Below are 8,759 nucleotides of genomic sequence, written 5' to 3' on the forward strand. Positions count from 1 at the left end.
CAAAAAAAAAAAAAAAAAAAATCAAAACTGAAATAAGGTTCATCTCACCATAACCATAACAGCATAGAAATTTTCATTTAAGAAAACTTTTACCTATCTCCTGGGACAGAAATATTTTATTCACATTTTTATTTGATTATCAGGATGATCAAAACTTTAAATATGTATTAGCTATTTTTCTAATGGTGTTTTTCTATGTGTTAAATGTTTTCATTTATTGACTTCATGAATTCTTCATGCATTAAGAATATTAAGATTTTTTTTTCATGTACTATTTGTTAAAGGGATTTTGGGGTTTGCCTTTTTTGTTGTTGTTTTATGGTCTTAAAAATCTATGAAATTTACTGGGCATGATGATGCATGCCTATAATCCAAGGCTCGAGAAGCTGAGGGAGGAGGATTGCGGGTTCAAAGCCAGCCTCAGCAACCTAGCAAGATCCTAAGCAAGCGATACCCTGTCTCTAAATAAAAAATATATAGGGGGCTGGGGTTGTGGCTCAGTGGTAGCATGCTTGCCTGGCATGGGTGAGGCACTGGGTGGGTTTAATCCTCAGCACCACATAAAAGTAAATAAATAAAGCTACTGAATCCATCTACAACTAAAAAACAAAGTTTAAATACACACACACACACACACACACATACATATATATATCTCGGGAAGTGGCTCAGTGGTTAAGTGCCCCTGGGCTCATTCCTGTTACCACTCCACCCCCAAAAAAAAAAAACGGTATAAAATTTGTTTTCTTTTGTGAATTTCCACTAGTTTTATACCATTAATGAGATAATGAGATCTTTTTCATTGCTTTGCTGGTAGAATAGGGAATTAATCCTGAAGATAATGATTTAAGATTTCCAATACTAATAAGCTACTGAACTAATAGCTTCCTGAAGAAAAGCCTATTATTTATCTATTATTAGGTTGTTCCTCATCCTTCATTAAATCCAGATTTTTTGAATTATAAAATTTTTTAACTTCCTTCTCTGCCTTTTTTGAAGTGGGAATTGAATTCAGGTGCACTTTATCACTGAGCTACATCCCCAACCTTTTATTTTTAATTTTGAGACAGGGTCTTGGTAAATTGCTGAGGCTGACCTCGAATTTGAGATCCTACTGCCTCAGCCTCTGGAATCTCTGGGATTACAGGATATGACACCACCCGAAGCCTTTCCTTATTTTTCATAGCTAACATTAAATTCAGAAGTTCATGATTTACCAAATTTGGAAAACTCAAAAAAATGTATGGTGTCTATTTCTGCTGGGCTGACAGTAGAGTTGAAATGTGCAGGAGCCTGTATAGACACACTCAACTATTACAGTTCAATAAATAAAAAGCACATGTTGATAATTTGTTACAAATCTATCATTCATCTAAGAATTATAGAATACTATGTAGTATTACTTAGTTTCATTGTATCCTTGTTGTGTGGGCAGTATCCTCATTTAAAATAATTAACAAACTAGTAGATCTAACCAAATTGCTCAGAGCTTGCAATAAAAGCTCTAAACCTCAATCATAAGTTCTCTCCTAGACACAGTAAGCCAGTTACACTGAGCAAACTATTTTCTCTTCAAACTGCATGTCTTCAAATTGCACATTGACTTTCCCCCCTTTATTCATTCACCCATTCAACAAACATTTAGTCAGTATCTTCTGTGTGCCAAATACAATGTTCACTGTTAGGAAAAGCTGTTAGATAATTGTTTTTTAATTAGAATTTCTTTTCAGCTTGTAAAAATTCTGCTGAAATGTATTTCCCTCAATGAGTAATAACATACCTTTTTAAAAAGCTATGTCACATTTGATAATCTAACCATTAGTTTACTGGCAAGTTAGGGATTTGCTTGGTTTTGTGCCCTTACCATAGGGCAAAATTAGTATGTTTCTCAGCCTTTCAGATTTATGACTATGTAACAAGGTTCTAGATATTCTCAGAAGCCTTTGTCTTTTTTATTATCAGTGGCAAGTAAACTGGGCTTTTTACTTTACAAATCATTTACAAAATAGAAAAAAAAGTATTTTTATTACTAATGATTTTTTAAAAATTCTTTATCTTCTAATTTATAATATTGTTTTATTATTATTTTAAAGCAGTGTGGATAAAAACATAGCAAGAAATGCTTTTATCCATTTCTGATATGAGTATAAATTGATATAATCCTTTTGAAAAGCAATTAGTAGTATATGCATACCAAAAGCATTAAAAAGGTTCATTCTTAGCAGGGTTCGGTGTCACACCACTCATAATCCAACCCACTTGGGAGACTGAGGCACAATGATTACAAGTTCAAGACCAGCCCCAGCAACTTAATGAGACCTTGTCTCAAAATAAAAAATAAAAAGGGCTGGGATGCAGCTCAATGGTAGAGTCCCATGCGCCCAATCCCAAGTGACACCCCTCCCCCGCACCAACAAAGGTCCATACCTTTGGACTCCATTAATTTATATTCTAGGAAATCTATTCCTTTCCCCAAATAGAAATTTAGAAAAAAATATATTTACAAATATGTCAAAAATATCATTTATATTGGGCTGGGGATGTGGCTCAAGCGGTAGCGCGCTCGCCTGGCATGCTTGCGGCCCAGGTTCGAGCCTCAGCACCACATACAAACAAAAATGTTGTGTCCGCCGAGAACTAAAAAAAATAAATATTAAAAATTCTCTCTCTCTCTCTCTCTAAAAAAAATATCATTTATAATAGCAAAAATGGGAAAATAAATGACCTTAAAACCTGGGGAATAACTGTCATATCTCAATAATAGTATTTTTGTAATCATTTAAAAAATCACATTTTCAGATGATTTGTTGAAAAGGAAAGCATTCATCTATATTAGTGCAAATAAATCACAAATAGTATATGTGGCCTGATAGTGATTTTTAAAAATTACATAGGTTAAGCATCACTAATCTGAAAATCCAAAATTTGAACCTTTCCAAAATCCATTCAACTTTTTGAATGTTGACTTGACACAACAAGTGGAAAATTCCACTCTGACCTTGTGATGGGCTGCAGTCAAAATACAGGCACACTAAAAATAGTGTATAAAAGGTTCAGGCTATGTGTATAAGACACATGTGAAACAAATGAATTTTGTGTTTACTCTTAGGTCTCACACCCAAGATATCTCATTATGCACATGCAACTATTAAAAAAAATGAAATCTGAAACACTTCTACTCCCAAGCATTTCAGATAAGAGATACTTAAACCTCTATCTGTACAGAGAAGGAATATTAAAAGTAACATTGAAGTGTTGACAAATTGTTAACTCTGGGAAAAGGGATCATGAGTGGTCTTCATAGTTTTAATATGCCTTCATTTTTTTATTATGAGCTTTTATAATAAAAATTTAACTGTGATTCACTTTGACTGTTCTGACAGCTTTCAATGAATGTTCAGTGTAGGCGTAGCACTGAATCATTCAAATTTACAAGCTCTTCCATCTTATTCACTAAGGGAAAGCTGCCTAATACTAAGGTTCTAGATATACTATAACATTACTCTCAAAGGAGACTTTCTCCAAAAAGTGTACAAGAAAAAATGTTGACAAGAACTCCAATGAAATTGTGTTTAACTCAATAACTAGGCTTCCTGCCCCAATTTTTTTTAATTTAAATTTTTTTAGTTGTAGTTGGACACAATACCTTTATTTTATTTATTTTATGTGGTGCTGAGGATCGAGCTCAGTGCCTTGTACATGCTAGGCAAGTGCTCTACTGCTGAGCCATAAGCCCAGCCCCCCAAATTTTAATTTAAAAAAAAGACAAGAACACTTCTTTACAAGGTTTTTCAGCAAGAATATACAGACTAACAATTTTAAGTTGTATTTTGATAAGTAGCTATTTAAATGTGGAATAAAGGAATAAAGGGAAAAATGTCCACCATGTACTCATTCCTCTGTAGTTCTTTCCTCTTTCAGGTGGATCTCTCAGGATGAGAATCCAGCCAACAGGCACTGTCAAACTCAAAACTGTCAAGCTGATCAAGGTCACTCCAAATCCGTGCTATACATTCTTTCTTAGAGGACAGTCCCCCATCATCATAAGTATTCATCTTTGAATCCCTGACAGAACCCCACATAGTCACCCCACTCTGCTTCTCCTTTGGATTCTAACAGGTCATCAGGGTTCCAATAGGGAGTAGATGGCACAACCCACTTCTCTATTTCCCATAAGTTTCCTACTGTCCTCCCAGCTACCTTAATTGTCTTGAGATCATTACCCATCTTTCTTACTCCTTCTACTGTCTTAGAAGTTAAAAAAAAAAATCCTGTGCCATTTCTTTTTTTTAAGTATTTGTTTTTAGATATTGATGGACCTTTATTTTATTCATTTATATGTGGTGCTGAGAATCGAACCCAGTGCCTCACACATGCTAGGCAAGTGCTCTACCACTGAGCCACAACTCCAACCCCTCCTGTACCATTTCTAAGGTCAATTCTTCATTTGAGCTTCTGAGTTCACCATATCTATCTCCACTCATCTCAACCTCTCTTCTGTTTTCAACTTCTCCCTTTCTATGGCCTGCTCCAAGGAAGCTAAAATATCTATTATTGGAAAAGAAAAACTAAACAAAAAAATTTATCATCCATTCCCTGTTAGATTTATTGAAAAACTCCCACTCTTTCAGCCATTAGAACCTATGCTTTTACTACTATCACTCTACTAGAAATTCTGTTGATTACTCTATTTTGGTTTGGATATGAGGAATCCCCACCCCGCAAAGCTCCTGTATTAATGCAGGAAAATATACAGAGGTGAAATGGCTGAATTGTGAGAGCTGTAACCTAATCAGTACATCCTAATTTGAGTGAGCTAGGTGGTAACTGTAGGCAGGTGGAGTATGGCTAGAGGAGGTGGGTCACTGGGGGTTAACTTCCCTGTGGCCCCTTCCTCTGCTTCCTGGCTATCATGAATGGATGTCCTTTCATCATGAGGTTCTCTCTCACTTGGGCCCAGAGAAATGGAGTTGGCCCAAATAAATTTTGAAACCATGAGCCCAAATAAACTTTCCCTCTAAGTTACCCTTGTCAGATATTTTGGTCAGTGACAAAAAGAGGAATAATACATACCTCCAAGTCTATTATTTCTAGCTTGGAAATTTCTCCAAAGCCTGAGCCCCATTCTCATTTTGTCTCAAGTCCCTAAACCAAATTCCTCCAATTTGTTTCTCCCACCTGTAACCCACAGTTCTTCTGCACCTCCAATTCTATACCTAGATAGTAAAACTGTGTGTGGTATAAAATATACACAATAGGGGCTGGGGATGTAGCTCAGTGGTAAAGCATTTCCTGAGCATGTGTGAGACCCTAGGTTCAATACCCAGCACTGCCAAACAATAACAAAAAAGGAAACACAATAGTATTGGAATTTTTCTGCTTAATTGTGGTTGAAAATGGGGCTCTAAAATCTCATCACCGAGTAACTGATTTATTCAATAGTTCATTTCATACCCTGCAGGTAAGGTGTACAAAAAGTAAGGCACTGTCCTCCCACACACTTTTCACAATTGTTTAATGTCATAGTACTGATGCAGTCCTGAAGGATGAAGAGAATAACACACTTTGTAGTTAATATTAACTTCTGTCATCTCACAATTTAATCATAGGACCTATCAATATCATGAAAAATTTTCCAATCTGCTAAATGACATCTGTTTTTGGTGATGGGAGTGGTTGTTGCAGCAGACATAGCTAGTATACAGAAAAAAAAAAAAAAGTCCTGATGCTAATTCAAGAGAAAAACACCATTTACATCAGAAAAACCCTGTCCCAAAAACCACAGAGAATGTCTTAAAAACATGCCCACACAAATTAATATTATATATATGTATGTATGTGTGTGTGTGTATATATATATATATATATATATATATATATATATAAACACTGACATTTCAAGTTTCTTTTTAAGTCTTAATTTTTTAGCTAATTTAAATTTATTCTATTTTTCCAAAATTCTAGAAAAACTCAGTTAGTTCTTAAAATTCTAAAAGATGTGATTTCCCTCCTGTTTTTTTTTGTTTGTTTGTTTGTTTGTTTGTTTTTAAGATAATGTCTCCTATGTTGCCCAGCCTGGTTTTCTGATCTAAGTTCTGGTTAGGGGACAGACAGATGAGGATGGTGGAAACATGAGGTTAAGAGAATAATTCTATAAAATGGGCTCACTGTGCTGACCCCACATGCTTTCTTTGCCAAAAAGCAATTTGCCTGCAGCCCTGCCTGGCCTAAGTGGACAGGATATGTCACATTCCTCAATAAACTACCTGTTATCTGTAAAGAAATGTAAGCAGGAAATATTGTTGATAAAAAGAACCCAAGTTACTTTGAAGGGAAACTTTTGTGACCCTCTTCACAGATCAGATCCTAGAAGATAAGGATAATTCCTCCTGACCATAAAACATGTAAAAATGATTAAGAGTCCAATTAAAACTACTCATCACAAGCCAGGGTATCATAGAGTTGTCATGCAACAGGCACTTGAAAGTCTGATGTCAACCTGCTATCAGTCAAAAGTCAAGAGGTGGACCTGGGCGGGACTCTCTGGAAACTTATCTGGGATCCCCAATAAAACTGGAGTCCAGGAGAGGCACATTGTTCCTCTCCTCTCTGAGAGGACCCACTCCCTCCCTTGAGAGTTTCCCCTTTACCTTTTCCTATCCCTTCAATAAACTCATTTCTGTTACTCTGAGTGGCATGTCTGAAATCTTTGTGACTACATTGTAAGAATTAGGGTTTGAAGGGTGGATCTTCATGCTGTCTCAGTTTTCTGGAAGGCCCCAGCTTCATAACATTCTGAGCTCAAGTGATTCTTTGCCTCAGCCTCCACAGTAGCTGGTACTACAAGAGTACATCACCATACCTTGATAGAAAATCAAAATTCTTCAAAAAAATGGTTATGTCCCTATAATTTATTTTCTACTGAACCTAGATCAGTGACACACCAACCTATATCAAACATGATTCTAATGTGTACACATGTATTCAAACTTAGGGACCAGTATTAGTTCCATGACTCTCTTGGTTAATGAAGATTGGAAATAGAGCTCATTCAAGTAAATTAGTAGGCACAATAGTCATAATCACAAGGTCCTCATCAAGGGCATTAATCTCCCTATTTTCTTATCCGATAATAAGGAAGAAGCCAAATAAAGGTAAACCAAATATCTACGTACTGACAAGCTTTCTATTTTCAATAAAACTTGTTTTACAGTGACTAAACCCAAAGCAGAATTTTAGTACTCGACTATTCACATCTGATTTTTGGAATGTTGCTTGAATTGGCAAATGATGTGATATGAAGAAAAAAAGTGACGCATACAACTCCAAAATAAAAGAACTCCCTATATTAAACTTTGCCCACATAGATGATTTAGCTGTTTGCTTCTCCCTGAAAAGAAATGGCTGGAAGCATATGGTTCTCTCAAACACCATCTTGAAGAGGGGTAAGAAGGAAGAACATTCCAGAAGGAGAAAAGATTTAAAAAGCAAGGTAGCCTAGGGCAGAAACATCATCTGCTATAAATATTGCTAATTCTGTTTCTTCTACTTTCTGCTGAAAAGAATGCAGAGCATTAGATCCCATGCTACCATTCCAAGCCTTGTGAAAAATATAGTAGAAAAGGGACAGTTAAAAAAAAAGCAGGCAGTGCTAAGTGTGGCACACCCATAATCCCAGCTACTGTGGAGGTTGAGGCAGGAGGAGTAAAAGTTCAAGGCCAGGCTAAGCATTTTAGAAAGACCCTGTTTGGGGCTAAAGATGGAACTCAGTGGTCCTGCACTCCTGGGTTCAATCCCCTGTACTGTAATTAAAAAAAAAAAAAAAAGGCCGTAAGAAAAAAAATAAAAAATAAAGCTTGACTTAGACAAACTTGGCCTTGACAGGAACCTCCTTTCACCCTCACTGCCCCATTCTGGAAAACAGCCCTGACCTTTTCACAGTCTTTTAAAGGGGAAAAATACAAGGAAATAATGGGGAGGAGGAGGAACAGAACAAGCTGTAAGAAACACATTATTCTCACTGCTTCACTCCCATAACCTCCACCAGTTTGGGCAACATTGACCCTCAAAGTCTGCCCCCACTTCCTTGCCCTCATCATCAGAGCCAGCTAATTCTAAAATCATTTAACTTTCCTGGGTATGTAACTTACTCCACTACTGCAAAACTTGAATACCGAATATATGCAAAGGCATTCTTTTATATTATTTTTCAAAACAAATAACCTTAATACTTGATTTTATCAATTTTACATTCATGTTAGTTACATCATGGTTAAACAGGCTTCTGTGAGTCAGTCTAAGAAACTACAATGACCATTGATAACCCTAGATCCATTGGTTCTGATCCAAGTTCCATCACTGGCTCCAAAGGAGTAGTCCAGGTCTGACTAGGCCTTTCCCTGATTAGGAAAGGTTTTGTGACCTTCAAATCAGTCTTTTTCTCTCTGAGCCTCAGTTTCTTCATTTTTTTGCAATAAAAACTTGGAATAGTTGTAAAAAATTTACTGCCATTTTGTGTTATGTGGATGTTCTGAAAGAGTATTAAAGCATCTTTGTTTCCACAGACTATAACTTTCTTTTAGATAAGAATCATGTTTTATACATTCCTTGTATTTGGTAGAGACTCAGTAGATCTAGATTGATTTAAGTGGGTAGGAAGGGAAAATATGCAAGACTAAAATGTGGATGGATTTGATCAAACTCACATAGTAAACTTGGATCAGAAATAAGAACTAGACTACTTACTTCCAGTATTTTCT

The sequence above is a fragment of the Marmota marmota genome, unplaced genomic scaffold, assembly GCF_001458135.2.
Source record: "Marmota marmota marmota unplaced genomic scaffold, marMar, whole genome shotgun sequence".
Lineage (NCBI taxonomy): Eukaryota > Metazoa > Chordata > Mammalia > Rodentia > Sciuridae > Marmota > Marmota marmota.